Source organism: Apostichopus japonicus, chromosome 12, assembly GCF_037975245.1.
Source record: "Apostichopus japonicus isolate 1M-3 chromosome 12, ASM3797524v1, whole genome shotgun sequence".
Classification (NCBI taxonomy): Eukaryota; Metazoa; Echinodermata; class Holothuroidea; order Aspidochirotida; family Stichopodidae; genus Apostichopus; species Apostichopus japonicus.
Window position 1 is genome coordinate 4,190,204 of NC_092572.1, and position 18,234 is coordinate 4,208,437.

The 18,234-nt window shown below is 32.4% G+C and overlaps 1 protein-coding gene and 1 pseudogene across 1 annotated transcript in view; both read left to right on the forward strand.

The window, feature by feature from the left end:
* The window catches only part of LOC139977404 (uncharacterized), a 40,011-nt gene that overhangs the window by 9,431 nt on the left and 12,346 nt on the right, over nucleotides 1–18,234 (forward strand). The gene's annotated exons all lie outside the window — the stretch shown is intronic.
* LOC139978099 (U2 spliceosomal RNA) lies at nucleotides 2,688–2,760 on the forward strand (annotated as a pseudogene).

An 18,234-nucleotide genomic window follows, 5' to 3' on the forward strand; every position in this document is an offset into this window, starting at 1 on the left:
CGTATCCTGTAACGTTAAAAATTCCCGAACGTTTCCTTACTAAAGTTATACAAAGTAAAGGACTTCAAGTTTCCTTAATATTCCTTAATATTCGAACGTTTACTATCAAACCTAACCTCTAACACACTGATCAATCCTCAAGTTTCCTTAATATTCGGTTCGTATCCTGTAACGTTAAAAATTCCCGAACGTTTCCTTACTAAAGTTATACAAAGTAAAGGACTTCAAGTTTCCTTAATATTCCTTAATATTCGAATGTTTACTATCAAACCTAACCCCTAACACACTGATCAATCCTCAAGTTTCCTTAATATTCGGTTCGTATCCTGTAACGTTAACAATCCCCGAACGTTTCCTTTTGAAATATCATATTTAATCAAGGTTGGGCGAAATGACCAGGCTGGTTGGGCGAAATGACCAGGCTGGTTGGGCGAAATGACCAGGCTGGTTGGGCGAAATGACCAGGCTGGTTGGGCGAAATGACCAGGCTGGTTGGGCGAAATGACCAGGCTGGTTGGGCGAAATGGTAAGGTTGGGCGAAATGGCAGTTGGGCGAAATGGTTGTTGGGCGAAGTGTCCTGCTTCCAAACAAACTATACTTGAAATATTGCTACAAGCGAAAAAAAGAAACACGAAAATCATCAATGTTTTCTTAAATATTAAATGGCAGTTTTTGTTGTTGTTGTTGTTGATGGGCATTTACCCTAACAAAAACGTCTTTCAAAATGTTACATGCTTATGTAAATGTTATCATGCAGGATCACGAATTGCTAAAATTTTCTATAAAATGAAACAGATTTGTTCGAAAATAATCTGGACAAGAAAGGAATTATGGCTTACAGAAAAATATATTGTAGAAAAATCATCACTTTACAAAGTAAATGAAAAAAAAATTACTATGGAAATATTTTAACATCAGCAAAAAGATAAGTTAACAATTAAATGAGATTTTAACAAAATAACCTTAGTGAAATTTCTTTAGCAAAAATCTCGTGAAATGTCTTGCTTAAATCAATGATCTTAAAAGCCGAAATGCTCTTGAAATCTACTCCCTGCCGCACCCCTCCTCTCCACTTCCCCTCCCTGCCGCACCTCTCCCCTCCCCATTCCCCTTCCTGCCGCACCCCTCCCCTCCGCCTACCCTTCTCTCTCCCCTCGCTATCTCTTGCTCTCTCTGGGATGTTCGCAAAGAAAAAGAAAGTGTAGTATACTTTCCGTTGAGCTGTTGGTTCCAATTAGGAAAAGGACCACAAAATCGTTTCATTTGGTAAAGCCGTGCCTCTCCTCTGATTCCAGACTGTAATGTGAGTACAAAGTGTGGAGTACCAGAATATAAGCGAGTACAAGCTCCCGAGTACGAACACAACGTAATGAGAGCGAGTACATTAAGTTTGACTTCTGTTGAGTACAAGAATATACAGTAGAAACAAATAAGTCCCATACGTGTAAATATAAAGAATGCACTCGAGAGAGAAAACGGACTCCATGATTGCAACTCTTTCATTCAAATAACGACTGCATTATTGTATTGCAAACGCCATGAGGCGGTTCCTCTCGCCCCAAATGGTGCGATTAGCTGTTAATTTGAAAATTTGAAAATAACAATAAACAATATCAGCCCGTAGCTCTATATGCAGATTTTGTTGGGTCTTTGGGTACATTTTTTATAGCAATGTTTAAGTCGAGAATTAATTTTTCAAATGTACCCATGGACCTAACGAAATTTGCATATTGAACTACGGGCACTTCTATATGCAAATTTCGTTAGGTCTACGGGTACATTTATTATAGCAGTGTGTACGTCTAAAGTTAATCGTGCAGGAGAGGCAAATAATAATATAGACTGCACAGTGTGTTCATATCCACTGTGAGGATAATATGTCGAATTATAATAAATGAATATTCATAGAGTAACAATAGGAAGTAATGCCAGATGCTTTGAAAAAGAAATATGCAGAGAATTATAAGAAACGGTTCATTCCGTTTTTTAAATTTCATCTTCTTCCATTTGTTACCAGTTTCGAATGTTTCATTCAACGTCTGACCCGGTGACTTCTGGGTGAAATTATTCTTAATTGTTTGTAAGATAAAAGAACTGTCGAATACTAAATGAAATTTTAAATTAATATTGACAATTAATGTTAACATTGCAGGAAGAGCAACCAGAATGGATTAGACAAGCTTTACAAAAAAGACTTCGAGATTCTTACTTTTTTATTTTATATTATTATTATTATTACTATCCAAACTCGAAGGAGCAAGGGAAGGAAATGATATTAACAAGACCGCAAACATGGACCCTGTCAAATATTATTCTCATTCGGGAAATTAGAAGTAGCAGAATAAGGTTAATGGAAAAGAGTAGGCTTGACTTTGGATGGAAGAGAACTTCGTCCATGCTGTTTGAGATTAGTCTGTGTTTAATCAGAACCGGTGTTATACAGAGGGAAATAGTTGTCAGTTTAGAAGGTTGCAACAGGTTGTGATTATTAGTAAATGTAATTAATTATCCCCCTCATGCAAAGATTAAGATACGAAATGTCACATAAATATAGCTTAACGAGGTCAAAATGCAAGGATGGATAAAACAACTGCCGTCTATTCTCTTAAAGATTGATTTGTTTCGTTAACATTGGGTAACAGTTTTTGAAGTTTTAATCTGAACAAGTTATGTATAATAACTAACACACGCTTCTCGGCCTTTTGGCTAAGATCATGTGTAGTATCTGTTCCCTTTCGAGAGGAATCGTGATACACACCCGAGGATGATCACACAGTCACAGTCTCGATGCAAGGGGACTGGGGTTGAGAGCGGATCGGTCGTTCGGTTGTTTGGTTTTTCGTGCCCGGCTTCTCTCCTGGGTGACTTTTCTTAAAAAGTAATAACTACACAATAACATAACACCCATCAGTATGTTAAGATTAGTTGTGTGATAACAGGGGAAATCCCTCTACACTGCACGACTTATTTTATCACTTAATCCAACACAGAAAAATTTTGCGGCTCGCAAATTTTATGTAATAACTTTTTTTCTTCTTTTTCATTAGCGAATCCGTTAAAGTTTATACATATTGTCTTCTGTTGTATCAATTACTGGTAAAACTGGATTGATTAATAATTTATCTTCTAATCTTCTAATTCGCTGAGAGGTTTGTCATCTTTATGAGAATATCCGTTCAATATGATTCATATCGTTTATACGTTGTATTAGTACAGAAAATCAATTAAGGTAAAACTAACGCTAGACGTTCAAATAACATCTCTGAAAGTTCAGAAACGTGGAAAAGATAACCAGTAGGTCTACTATTGTAATTCTTCATAATTCTCTCGCAACTGATATAACGACGAGAACTATCATGAAATGCAGCGTTAATAGTAGACTTGTAGTGAGTTCACACACTCATATTCTAGCATTGCTAGTTAACTGTAATTGTACCCTTCCTCATGCAATTTGTACTCCTTCTGGTAACCGAGCCACGCTATATATCTACTATACATACTAGTACCAATATTTAACACTTCGGTACTCGCGCCTAGTGTCTTGTACTCAGAATAAAAGAGAATGTTATGCTGTTGTACTGTTACTTAATATATGTTGTTGTACTCGTGCACAGAACAGAGTTGTACATGCATCCGGTGTATTCATGCTGTTGTACTCATACTAATACTGTTGTACTCATACTAATACTGTTGTACTCATACTAATACTGTTGTACTCATACATATACTGTTGTACTCGTACTCATACTGTTGTACTCGTACTCATACTGTTGTACTCGTACTCATACTGTTGTACTCGTACTCATACTGTTGTACTCATACTAATACTGTTGTACTCATACATATACTGTTGTACTCGTACTCATACTGTTGTACTCGTACTCATACTGTTGTACTCGTACTCATACTGTTGTACTCGTACTCATACTGTTGTACTCGTACTCATGCTGTTGTATTCCTACTCATACTGTTGTACTCGTACTCATACTGTTGTACTCGTACTCATGCTGTTGTAATTAGGCTCATGCCTAGGCGTATTGTACTTGTTCTCGTACTCATTTTGTTGTATTGATACTAATGCTGTTGTACTCGTACTAATGTTGTTGTACTTGTATTCATACCGAGACCTATTGTACTTGTACTAATTACGTTGTCCTCGAAGTAATTACGTTGTTCTCGTATACCATGCTGTTGTACTGGTACTCATGCTGTTGTACTTGTATTATGCTGTTGTACTCATACTCATGGTTTTTTACAGATACTCATACTGTTGTACTGGTGCTCATGCTGTTGTACTTGTACTAACGCTGTTGTACTCGTACTTATGCTGTTGTACTCGTACTCATGTTGCTGTACTCGTACTCACACTGTTGTACTCGTACTCATACTGTTGTACTCATACTCATGCTGTTGTACTCATACTCATGCTGTTGTACTCATACCAAAGACGTACTGTACGTGTGCTCGTACTCATGATGTTGTATTCATACTCATGCTGTTGTACTCGTACTTATACCAATGACGTATTGTTCTTGTTCTCGTGCTCATGTTGTTGTACTGGTACTTCAAAGTAGGCCATTCAAAGGGAAGGAGGATAGACACAATTATACTCTTCCCAACAGACGAGCATATTTACTACAGAATTATATAGTCAACAGCGTAGACGAACCTAACTTCCCAACTTACATTTGCTTCGTGTGTTAGGATAATAGTTCAAGACCTATTCTGCCCGCCTCACAATAACAAGACTATAGTTACCACAAAACCAATTAAAATACAATTCTAGATCAATTTCCAACGTAATGCTATATATTAATCTGGACCATTGACCATAAGGACGACATCTTGATTTAACCGAACAAAATTCTGAGGTCGGAATCAACATATAGGTTTCAAGTTCTGAAAACCATGTGCATTAAAGATGATAATTTCATTAAAACAAATGAAACATTCGGAGATTATTACTACATATGTTTATATGATTCAAAACAATGCTAAGTATTATATCGGATAAGGGTTCATATTCGTGTGGTCATTCTAAGGGATAACTTAGATACTAAAACGTATGATTTTTTAGATGATAATGCAATGATTAGACCCAATTCCCAATCCCAATTCAAACCCCCTCCTCTTTATGGTTTTCATTTTTATCTCAAAATGCAAAAGAGTGAAGAATTTATTTGAGATTGAATATATATGTATTTAGTTATATCGACCTATATCAATCAATGAGCTCTGCCTCACGCTAGCTTCACATTATACAATATATGTATAATTTCATTAAATATCCATTTTTATTAAGGCTCCCTTGCTAATGAAATAAATTTTGATGACACTATAGTTTACGTATTTTATTGTAACTATTTCCATGTTAATTACTTTGAAACACAACTCAAAGTTACTCTTTCCTTACCGGGCCTTCCCGACCCCCCCCCCTCCCCACATTCTCCTCTCCCTCTCTCTCCTCTCCTATCCGCCTTTACCTATATCTACCTATCCGCATTTTCTATAATCTACAGTTTGGTATTATTTCGGCTCTTACCCAAGTTAACGGCAAAATACAGACATGGCAACGAAAAAATATTGAATATTCGTTTTCCTTTCATCAAAGGAAACATCTATATCCAAAGCATTGACCGTTTGCTCTCTCCATTGTTTCTTGTACTACCGATCATTTACCTCCGAAGGACCCCCTCACCCCCTTCCTCCCTTAGGGATAGAACAGGGTCACTCCCATTTGCATTAGTATTTCAAAACACTTTAAATCAATCCCTACATCTCCGTATGTAAAAATCATTTCAACATTTCATGAAATTTAAGAAAGAAGAAAATTCAAACATAGCAATTTGTTGCAAATCTTTGAAATTTCGCTCTCGTTTTCGAATTTATCATAATTATTCCAACTCAAACAGTATTTTTCTCTTTCAGATAAAAGTCCATATTTACATGATTTGGAAACATTCAGTCAGTCAGTCAGGATATTAAACAATGTCAAATAATTAAAACGCGAGAAAGTAATGAAGTCATCAAATGAAACAAACAAAGGAAACATATATGATTGGCTGTTCTTTTGTTTTGTCTGATTTTCATTGGGGGCTGGATTGTTGACTGATTCCATATGTGGAAATCGTTGTAAGAAAAATCTTATTATATCATTAGTTAGTTTGTTGGAGAAAGAACGCATTTCTTTTGGATTTTGCAATTCCGTGAGATGCGAACGCTTTTTGTACAGCAAACGGAAAAGCTTGTGTAACAGTCTTGCTTTGTGAGGTCTCATAATTTAAATTTGTGCTCTCATTCCTGACCAACCACAAAGATGTCTTTTTTGCTGTTTCGCTCATGAGAAATATCTTGATCTTGGGCTTTTACTGACTTCTTCATAATAACGTTGGATTCGTCGCTAATATTATATGCAAATTAATGTATGTCTTTCTGTCTATAGGTTTGTTGTAAGAGTGTTTCAGTTCGACAGAAGAATATTTTTGGGAAATTATAATATTTGTTGGAAATATTTATCTCTTGCACAAAGGGAACTGCGTTATTTCGGGAAGTGAAAGTTCTACTGTGTCAGTATACCGTGACAGACTGACAATATTTTTGAGGGAACTTTTGCCTTCCCAACAAGGGAAGTTTGCTTCATCGAAGTGAGTAGTATATAGCAAACTGAATATGCAAATTAAAAATTTACATTAAACATGAATATTACAAACTGAATATGTAAAATAAAATTACAATACTTATATTAGAAATTGAATATGTGAGTAAACATTTAAAGTTAATATTTCTTTACTAAACTGAATAAGTAAATATATATTCAAAGTTAAGAATTACTTTAGATTCTGAAACTCTCTAATTGACCTAATTACGAAACTGTTGTTCTATTTCTTTGCAAAAGAAGCAAGATCTGTCGATATTTTACTTATCAATTTATTAACCGCACAGTGAAAGATATAGTTTGCTGAAAGTCTCCATAAAAGGATCAATTTTACTGCTGAACATGCGTTTAAGTTTAATCTACTTTAAATTCTAAGTAACCAGTTCATTATGATTCCAATGTAATATCTCACTCGTGTAATAACCAACACTATTGAAAGATTTATACCTGTCTAAAACTTTGAAAACTATAAATATAACACAAAAAAAGGATAAAATACCTTAATTTAGGACGAAACGATTGGTATATTATTGACTTAGAACGTCAAATATATTTTGTGGTTTAAACATAATAACATAATTTAAACTCGTTCTTTATGGATTTTCCTGGAATTTGATCTCTTCTATATATATTTTTCTTCCTTCATTTATGCATAAGTAAAGATTACGACCAACAACCGTTTTCGTTTAGTCTGAACTTTCTACAAATAAAAGCATTAGCGTTTAACACAGTAGTAAAACCTCGAAACCTATAGCGTTGGAATTTATATTGGTTTTTAATGATCGTGAGGACATTTTTGTGGTAAAATGGACTAATTTCTCCCCGCAAATTTTGTCCGCGAGGCTAATATGGATCCTTATGTTCCACTTAAGATGTTTTTATAAGTCAAACATCGTATTGTCATTTTCATTTAAGCGGGATGAAGAGTTCATTTTGACGAAAAACATTCTAGGTTTAAAGTATATAAGTACATAGAACTCACCTGGAATGGTCTTCGTGGCTAATGTATAATTAATGTAATCTAACCATTATCACGAACAGCTGTTTTAGTTCTAACATTAGATTGCTACAATTTCCAAAAAAATAGAGAGGAAAATCTTCGGTCGATTGGTTTAGATTATTTTATGTAGAATGGATAAAAGAATTCAAGCAGTAAGGGTTTATATGTCAGTATCTCTTCAGAAGCACAGTCGTAAAACATTGATAATTAATACAGACTAGAGCAGAAGTATATTTATTTGTTCAGAATAATAATGCACTTTAGTCTCATCTCGTATCGACCGTTTGATTTTATTATTTCCCAAGATGGTGGATATATATGAGTTTATTTGGTATGGGACATATTTTTAGAAAAGAACAAACTTTGTGTAGAACTTAAAACAGTGTTTTACGTTGCAGGGTTCTAGCAACTTTCAAATACATTTTGATAATAAAATCCCGTTATCAACCTGTTTGGTTATTTTTCTGACTTTCAAAGTTCCATTTAAATTTGTAAAGTATAAAATTCGAAACTTCCATGGTAGGTTTAAAATGCCACTACTACTAATATAAGTATAATAAACGCACTCTAACTAATTGGGCTAATATTTTAGAAATTGGCATATGTACGGCGTCTCCAAGCAATGCTGGGTAAATAAGTCCATTTTATAAGATTTTATATAGCCAACCTTGAGCATGTTCGGACAAAATATGGTAAGTTTGTTACAAAAGTAAAAGAAAGGAAATAAGGTTGGATGCATACATGCATAAACGTTACTGCTTAAAATATTAGGCGAACGATTTTTAAGAGCATTTCTATAAACAAATTTGTCAGAAGCGAGTAGAATTGTTGATATTTCTTAATAATTTGTTAAAGCGCTGAATACATTTAACGGAAGTATCGAATTATGACACAATGCTTCGAGTGAAATAATTTCTTGGATTTATGTTATTCCATTTCTAGCTCTCAAATTTGGATTAAATACTAGCTCTAGAAATTAAATGTTTGTCTATCATTATATGCAATATATAAATTTGGAAACATAAGACACAGTTTGGTCTGCATAGACCATTTGTAAATACATATAGAAAATGTTATTCCTTTTATAGATCTCGCCTTTGGATTAAATACTATAGCTCTAGAAATTAAATGTTTGTGTTATCATTATATGCAATATATAAATTTGGAAACATAAGACACAGTTTGTTCTGTATAGACCAATTGTAAATACATGTAGAACATGTTATTCCATTTATAGCTCTCGCTTTAGGATTAAAGACTAGCTCTAGAAAGTAAATGTTTGTCTATCATTATATGCAATATTTAGATTTGGATACATAAGACAAAGTTTGGTCTGTATAGACCAATTGTAAATACATTTAGAACATGTTATTCCGTTTATCTCTCTTGCCTTTGGATTAAATACTAGCTTTAGAAATTAAATGTTTGTCTTATCGTTATATGCAATATTTAGATTTGGATACATAAGACAAAATTTGGTCTGTACAGACCAATTGTAAAAACATTTAGAACATGTTATTCCCTTTATAGCTCTCGCTTTAGGAATAAAGACTAGCTCTAGAAAGTAAATATTTGTCTTATCGTAATATGCAATATAAAGATTTGGAAACATAAAACAAAGTTTGGTCTGTATAGACCAATTGTAAATACATTTAGAACATGTTATTCCATTTATAGCTCTCGCCTTTGAATTACATACTAGCTCTAGAAATTAAATGTTTGTCTATCGTTATATGCAATATATAGAATTGGATACATAAGACAAAGTTTGGTCTGTATAGACCAATTGTAAATGCACGTAGAAAGAGATAATTTGTTTGAACATTTTTTATCTGATATGACATTTTAGCCCTTTATGAACCAATGATTAATAATAACAAAAGCGAAATTTATTATGTTAGTTACTAGGATAAATTCATTGAAATTGGATATTTCAATTGCTAATTATTTAATGAAACAAGAAATAAAGGTCCCTGAATACAATCAAAATACTAACTGTTATTCAATCCAAGTATTACTATTAAATACAAAAAAAAAGGCACATTGTGAAGTTTTAGCATTTCAAGTGACTGAGAATATGTTTGGAAGGAAGTTCGAAATGTAACAAGGACAATGTCTTATAATATTTGAATATTAATGACTCAAATTAAAACTTGTGATTATTTTCTGAGTAGCTTTATGGCCAATCCTTGATGCAAAATGATAATTGTTGCTGTTCAATAATACATACTTGTTGAAGTTAGTGATCGGATATTTTACTGACGGGATAATTCTCTTTACATTGAATGATCTATACATGCTAATGAATTATTCTTTATCCATCTCGTTTTTTCTGCTACTTTTTAAGCAACTTACAGTGGTGTTTAATGCAATCAATAATTTTCAAAAGAATGATCAACAAGCTTAAACTATGTACAGAACTTAACAGGCACAGAAAAAGGCAGCAAATTTAAGTAAATGGCGAGAAATAATAATTAAGATGATAAAATCTAATACGAGTAGCCAGTATTAAACTTATTAATCTTACTTAACATCAGAAAAAAAAGAATAATTTATCTCTCAATTAAGCGTGACATCGAGAACTTAAGAAACAAAATAAAAAATACAAGTTAATATTTGTCAACTATATTTCTACTTTAAAATATATGCTACTCAGTTAGATTAAATGTAATGCAATTTATCTTCTAGTTTAGTTTTAATAATTTAGTTATTTAGTCCGAACCATTATATTGAAGTTTAGTCTGTTAGAAATCAGAACTTTAAAATGTTAAATACTGATATGTATTTCCCATCATTTCAGTAATATAGGACAGTTATTAACTGTTCAAACCTCTGTTAAAGTCTCTAAAAGTGTCCAAAGCATTCATTGCACTCAATTAATAACGTAACCGTATTTTCTTAAGTTTGTCGGACTACTTGTTTAGTCATATCTTCACATATAACCAATTACATAAGTTGATCTTATCGCTGCTTCTCTGTCAACTGATAAGCATGGATGAATTTTTGTCGCACAATTCCCTCCTACATTTATCCACCAAGTATACACCGATTGTTTACATTTTAGAAAATGTATGTTTTGTAATTATTTCTATAACTGTAAAATAAACCACTTCCCTGATTGCGTGTTGTTGTTGCTGTTGGTTGGTGTCAATGTTGGTGTTCTTATACTTTATACCATCTTATTTTGTATGTTTTATGTGCTAGCAGGCTCTTCAAATGTTAAAACAATGGAAGAGACAAATATTTGCGTTATTATTATTGATCCCTTTTTTTCAGTATTTCATCTTATCATATTTTAATTTTTAAAAGTACTTTGTCGTCAACTTATTAGCATAGATGATTAATTAACCAACACTTTACTGTTTTAGGGAAACAAGTATATCCTTTCTATCTAACAGATATAACATTTCTGTTAAGTTAATGGTTTAGAAAAGATTGCTAGATAGTTCTTACAATACAAGCAAAATAAGTCAATTCCTTCCTCTTGGTTGTTGTAATTATATTTACTGATTTTAGTGTTGTTGTATCTAGTATTATTGTTCACAACAGGATTTTAATTAGACAATATGGACGAATTAACAAGGGGTTAACAAGCTAAAGAACATATACATCGTTTATGACAAATTGTGAAAACAATTATCAAAGTAACAAATATTTTTGTCTGATTCAATATTTTATGTGGATTTTTTACGAATTGTACACAAGTGATTGTTTTAATTACTAGGCTCACTTAGCAAGAAGTCCTCATAAAATCATATGGGAAAGTTCTACCTAGATCTGTACATGGGAATAAATATCTAAAAAAAAAAACAACTTAAAAATAGTATTTAGAAAATGGCATATTACTTTAGGTACCTAGAACAACTGGTACACCATGCACACGTTAAACATACCAAGAGAAACAATGTGTACAGCGGTCTTTAAAATGTGAACATTACTCTTTAACATACAATGTATTTCCAGGATCTTTTTGGCCTCAGACAAAACTCATTCGTAATCCTCGCAACAGGTATTTTGAAATTTTGACTTTGATGCCAAATATAATTTGACAGAAAAGTACCTTTTATAAAGAAAAATGTTGACAGAAATTTTCTAATGGTTTGAGTCATGGTCGTATCGGTTACGTCTCTAATTGCAACAAAATCCTTTCAAAATATTCACTAGTTTTGCAGAAAAAGTTGAAATGTATGAGAAATGTTTCCATATCTGGTGTCTTTATTTCCCTGATGTGTAATTCCATCAAAGGGAGTGCTTTATTTAGTCAAGTCCATAGCGAGAATTCAACGTAATTCTGCTTACAAAAATGTATATTTTTGTATTACTTTCTTTGTGAACTTCTTAGTGGTATTCAATGACAATATTTATTGCTTTTCATTTAAAAAGATATCATAGATACAAATAGAGTGATTCTTTGATTATGTTTGGTTTGTAATATTATACAAGGCATAAATAAAATTTGAAGGACGATCAAGGTTAATATAAATGTGAAAACAATCATATAGTTGCAATATACATTGACTTATAACATTGTGTTATTATGAATACATAACGTTATGATACCCTTTTATCTGACAAAATGGTCTATTTTGTTACAACAATTTAGTTCGGGGGATAATTTTATTATCTATGAGGGCCAGAGGCAAATATTGATCGGAACAAAAGGCTAGAGAGAAACAAGAATCTCACTAAAATATAGATTATGTAATGTGCTGAGTATAGGCTAAGAGATGTCCAAACTTGAGGGTCCGCGAGATTATGGGCCGAGTTTAATTCGGAATAAAATCACTCTCAGGTCTGAGCTTCTAATAAGTGAGCTATCAACTGCATAATCCAAAATACTGAGTATTTCTGTGTTTAGAATTTAGTGCAGTTATGTGGTGTTCTCATCTAGTACTTTCAGTTTGAAACCAAGTGTGATGTTTATGTCACTTTCATAGTTCCTGAAGGTGAAATTTGGTTGGATTAAGTAAAATATCATGTTTCCAGGTACATTATCTCTCCTATTAGAATAACAATGCTTGAAAAATCTAAAGCAGTATGCAATTTTAAGAACAGGACAAGGAACCTTGCACTTTACAAACGCAGATTCAAAGGAGAGACAACAATGTAAGAATTAAACTCTACTCTAGTTACAATGCTTAAATTTTTACTTAAGTAAGGAGTTTAAACTGAAATATATAAATCCGAAAATATAGCATAATAGACAAATATCGATGTATTATTTTAGTAATTTTCAACTGTTCCAAATTATTTTATTACCACTAAACTAGTGATTAATATAATTTATCCCAGAGCACATTGAGACTGCTTCTTATAAGCTTAGCATTCTCAGTCGAATTTTCGTGATTCGTATATCTTACTTTTAATCATATTAAAATTCTAATTAAAGTAGTCAAAATCATGAAAAATTTAAACAAAAAATGTTTATAAATTATTCAAGATGAGGATATTATTGTAAGACACATGTCAACATTATGTTATCTGGTTTTATAAATGATGATATGTTTTAATTGCCTAACCCCGATTATATCAAGTAAGCTCGTTGATATAATTTGAGATTTATATCTTAAGAGTCTAGCAACCTCACGTAATACTATTTTCTGACTTTCAATAAAAGTGTTTGGAGCACAACAACCAAAACATCCATGACAATATACAGAATGTCACATATTTAGGCTAAAGTTGAATATAGTTTACCCGTATTAGACAAATAAATAAAATTAATTAGAATTTGAGAGCAGAAATTAATTAATCAGGACAAAATGTACATGTGTGTATTTAATGGAAGAAAAAAATGTTCATAAATAAGTATAAAAAGTTAAATATGAGTCCATTAAAAATGTATAACTAGTCTAATCAACCGTTGGTTTAATGCTTTATTTTGCGTTATTTAGTAAGTTTAAGTCTAATTCTTTTCATCAAATGTTGCATCCCACAAATTTTAAGTAATTATTTCATGTTCATTTTCAACCCTTCAAAGTTAAAATGATTAATTGATAAAGTACAATTGGTCATGACAAAACGATATTTAAATTTCAGAAAGATAAACCAGAAGCTAAAGCTAAAGGAATGAATCAAACCTTGTACGTATATTAAAATTATAACGGATTTTCAGCAACGAAATTCAATATATTACTTTTAAGAAACTTACAGCTACAAGCTGTAACTATCGGACAAAGATAAATTAGTTTCTTCATCATTCCATCTAAATTTAAAGTAACATGTTTAACAACTTTAACCCAGAGTTTGTCTGTTAATAAATGTTATACATACAAATGAAGAAAATGGATTGACCAAAATATGAAAATGCAATTTTCTACGTTTAAAATTAAACTTCTCCTCCTTAACCTGTAACGAACTCAAAATGAAAAAGCTGACTGAAAAATGAATAACGAGGTTTAAAAGAGCAGAACTAAATTTTGGCTAAAATGGGGTGACAGTTCTATAAAGTTAGTATTCCAATAAATAATAAAGGTTAGTATTACCTGTTAACATTACTTGTTACTAACCTTCCATCCTAATTTAACAGATAAAACGACAATGTAACGTTTATATGGGTTTTAAGTAAGTAATGAGTATAAGGGTATAAAAAAAGATACGTTTATAATTTGTAAATATAGAGTTAAAAGTACTTGATTCCTCCTCTGTTATGGTTTTAAGACTTCAGAAAGCTAAAAACAAAGCACACAAAAAGTTTAAGTTTTACTCATCTAAATAGGGAATAAAGAATCTTATAAAATGGGCGCAGTTGAACAAGCTAAGCAAAAATATAACTGTTACCTCTGTTTCCGACCAAAATAGCCAGAACATTTTTCAAAACAAAAACCCGAAAACTGTAATAAGTTTCATATATTTTGAAATGAGATAGAAAATACATCTATTAAATTACTTAAAATAGTATGAAAGTATAATGAGGGATGCACCTTATTACTGAAGTAAGGTTACGCTTAATTTTTCAATCTTTGAAGAGATTAATGTTTTGAAGAAATAATAACAAAGTATACACATTTTCAAAATGTATTACCTATCCAGTTATACCTTGGTCTAGCAGGAAAAAATGACAAAGAGTAATATATTAAAACAAAAGGTAAACAATTATTAAGAAAAGTATCAGAAAAAGTCTAAAAATATTGTTTAAATAAAATTGAGAAAATGAAATAGGAATAGATTCAAACGAAAGGTAGAAAACTATTAAGAAAAGTATCAGAAAAAGTCTAAAAGTATTGTTTGAAGAAAATTTAGAAAATGAAAAAGGAATTGTAAACATAGGTGTTAATTCATCACTCTTGGATGAGATAAGAATTGGCTATATAAATTGGGGTAGTTCCACTTTTAAAATAATATCTCGGGAAAAAAACGGAATCAGTGTTTTAATCCATCCAGATTTCCTCACCAAACATTTGGCTATTGTTCAAAGTACTTACGGGTTTCCTGTCCAAACAAAGAATCAAATAATTTATAATTAATTGATTTGCATCACAGAAAATTTCTACAAATTTTGACACTATAAATTTCAACTTAACTTTGTGAGTAACGACTCCCATTTTTTTTTGTGGCTTTGTCTTGTTCAGATGTATTAATGGTATTGTGGAAGAACTTATTAAAAAGAAAAGAATAACAGTTTAATTAAAAATCTCATTTATACTATTCTTTAGTATTCTCTACTGTGGAACTAAGTTTTAGATCGGCTTAATGGACACGTCCAGTTTTGTTTCAGTAAAATATTGAATATTGGCAAGAAATTACGAGCATACAATAAAAAGGAATTGAAAGATGTTATATATTAATTATATAACAAAATTACAATAGCCTACAACCAAAGAGAAAGCGTGAACCAGATCTTCAACAGAGACTAAAATTAGTGCTTATCAAACATATATAATTAACTATTTATATATTTCGTATATGTTGTTATTTATTATTCCTTCTTATTTTTTCTTGAATAGAGAATTGTTTTATCGCCTAACAGAACGCATTTATTATTTTTTTTCTGTAATATAATAATGATTATTTGCTGCAATATACTAAAATATACTAAAAAACATATTTGAGAAAAGTTGTATATTTGCAAAATTACAAGGCAGAAAGAGAGAATTCAAAGATGTGTATGGGAATATAATGTTTGTTTTTGATATCCTGCATTTGAATAAGATTAAAGGCGTTGTCTTTGGCATAACCAGACGAGACAAGACAAGAAAATTATATACTGTTATTATGAGGCATATCGAATCGAGTTATTGTGGTCGGAATCTGCAATGAAGTTTATGTAATTTTCATCATAGTTTAACCTTTCGTGAAATTGTGCCTTCTCTGAGAATTTGAAGTCAGAGAAAATGTATGAATGTTTAAAATTCAACCATTAAAGATATATAAAAGATTTGAAGAAAAAGTAAATAAACGGTATATATAGGCGTTGCAATATCTTCACAGCAAAATGAACGCAGGGCGTATGTACGGTAGTTTTTAATTTCCATGGTCGGTTCTATTCAAATGTTACCTTTTTTTGGCGCACAGTGCACATGGAACTTTTTGATGTTACGTAATTGTATAACTTTGAGACAAGATGGTTCTTATGAAAAATCCATGAACTTCTCTAACATGACATCGGAAATAGCGACGTCAAATTTCCGTCTAGATTTACGCCCCGCCCCGCCCCGCCCAACCCGTACCGTACCCTCTCCTCTCCCCATACCTGTCGTTGTTTATGTAAGCGTCCCACATATGTGCAGAAAGCTGTAAACTGGTCATTAACTGTCTAATGAGTTTTATACACCCATAGAGTTGACCAGTGTACCTAAGTTAGGAATATTAATAATTAGTCTCCAAAGTGAGCCATATTCATAAAAAAAGATATAATTTTTAGAGTTCATAGAGAGAGAGATAAATTATTGTTAACGTAATATATTTAGTTTATCAACTACAGACGCATTTCATTTTGACACAAAAACAGTGATTGTAGGTAAGCAATCAAATCTTTGCGCAGAGGTGATTAGTCGAAACGACTGCATTCGAGAAAAAAAGACTAACTATTTTAGCAATAGGACTATCCATAAAAAAAGCCCATCGCAATACTACACATGAAAACTTTCATTATTCTTCCGTACTGTGACAGTCATAATTTTTAGTGGCCAATTGCAGCAAAAATATTCCACATTCAAAACTATTCAGCATTCCAATACTTATTCAAATGGTCTGTATTATGGAAACGCACAGTCAAAGGCCTTATCGCTATACGACGTCCAAAAGACTTTTAAATTGTTCTTCCTAGCCAAGTTCCTGCATGTCAAAGCCATTTTTACTGACAACGAAACGGAAAAGAATCTTATTTTTGGAAGATAATTGTGTTATTTGAGATATTTATAGAAAACATAAATTTGCGTGACCTCCAGAAAAGGAGCGGGAGGGAGAGTGAGAGAGAAAGAAATAAAAGATAAAGTTTTGCCTTCTTTGCTTTGAGATTTCATTCTAAGATTGGAACGAGCAAAGTTCTTTCTTGCAACTTGAGCGCTATTTTAATGAACGTAGGCGTAAATACAATCAAATTAGTTATAATTGCGAATACGTTAAACATCAGACACAAGAACTTAAGGGGGTGAAGGGAAACGTTGCCGTTCGTGAGTAGATTAACAATAAACTAACAATCTATTATTGGTAACCTAACATGTGATTGCATCCATCCGGGAAGCTCTTTAAGACCCTATCAGGTATCACGGTTGAAGATAAAGATATTCTGCCTTACCTAGACGTTCCAGACATTACAGACGCCATGTTTCCCCAGATTCGAGATTAAAAGCGAAGGCCGGAAGGCGAACTAGGCCACGCGTCGCCATAGCAACCGTAATCCTACTACGGTTGCTAACTGCGCCTATGGTCGATAGTTCCGATAAAAATGTTAAGACGTTAGTTGATAATTGGCATGTCAGTTTATCATTGTCAACATTTGCTTTCTTTAATGAGATCGGCCACTTGCAGAAAAGAAAAGAAAAGATAAGATAAGAAAAGATAAGGGAAGAAAAAGAGAGAAAAGGTTGTAATCCTCCAATCGATTTGAAGTTAGTAACGGCAGACGGACACCATGTGAGGGGAAAGCGGGAAGCGTTTTGGAAAAGAATCTTTACCCTGTCGTCTGCGTTTAACGAAATTGCTTTTCATATCATTTGCGCGCGCATATTAGACGGGGACACTGATGAAATCATTTGGCCATTGTTTAAAGAGAAATAAATATATGAACAATAGAGACTCGGAATTCTTTTGAAGCTGGAGTGAATAAAAAAGGATGTGACATTCTGTGGTCACGTGATATGGAATTTGATCTTAAAAGTTAGCTTGATGAGAAAATGATGAAAAGATGTTTTTCTTACTGCTATTGTTACATACTTTTTTGGACGAAAACGAGACAAAACTTCAAGTTTATGAAACATTCGGAAATGTAAAAAAAGAGACATTGGCGCCGTCGGGAGGAAGTCAGACCCCAGTATATGGATACTTAACCTAGTTACGGTACATTAGATATTAGGAACACCCATGAGAGAAACGAATTATAAGGACCCTCAAAAGAAAACGACTTTGCATTCCAAT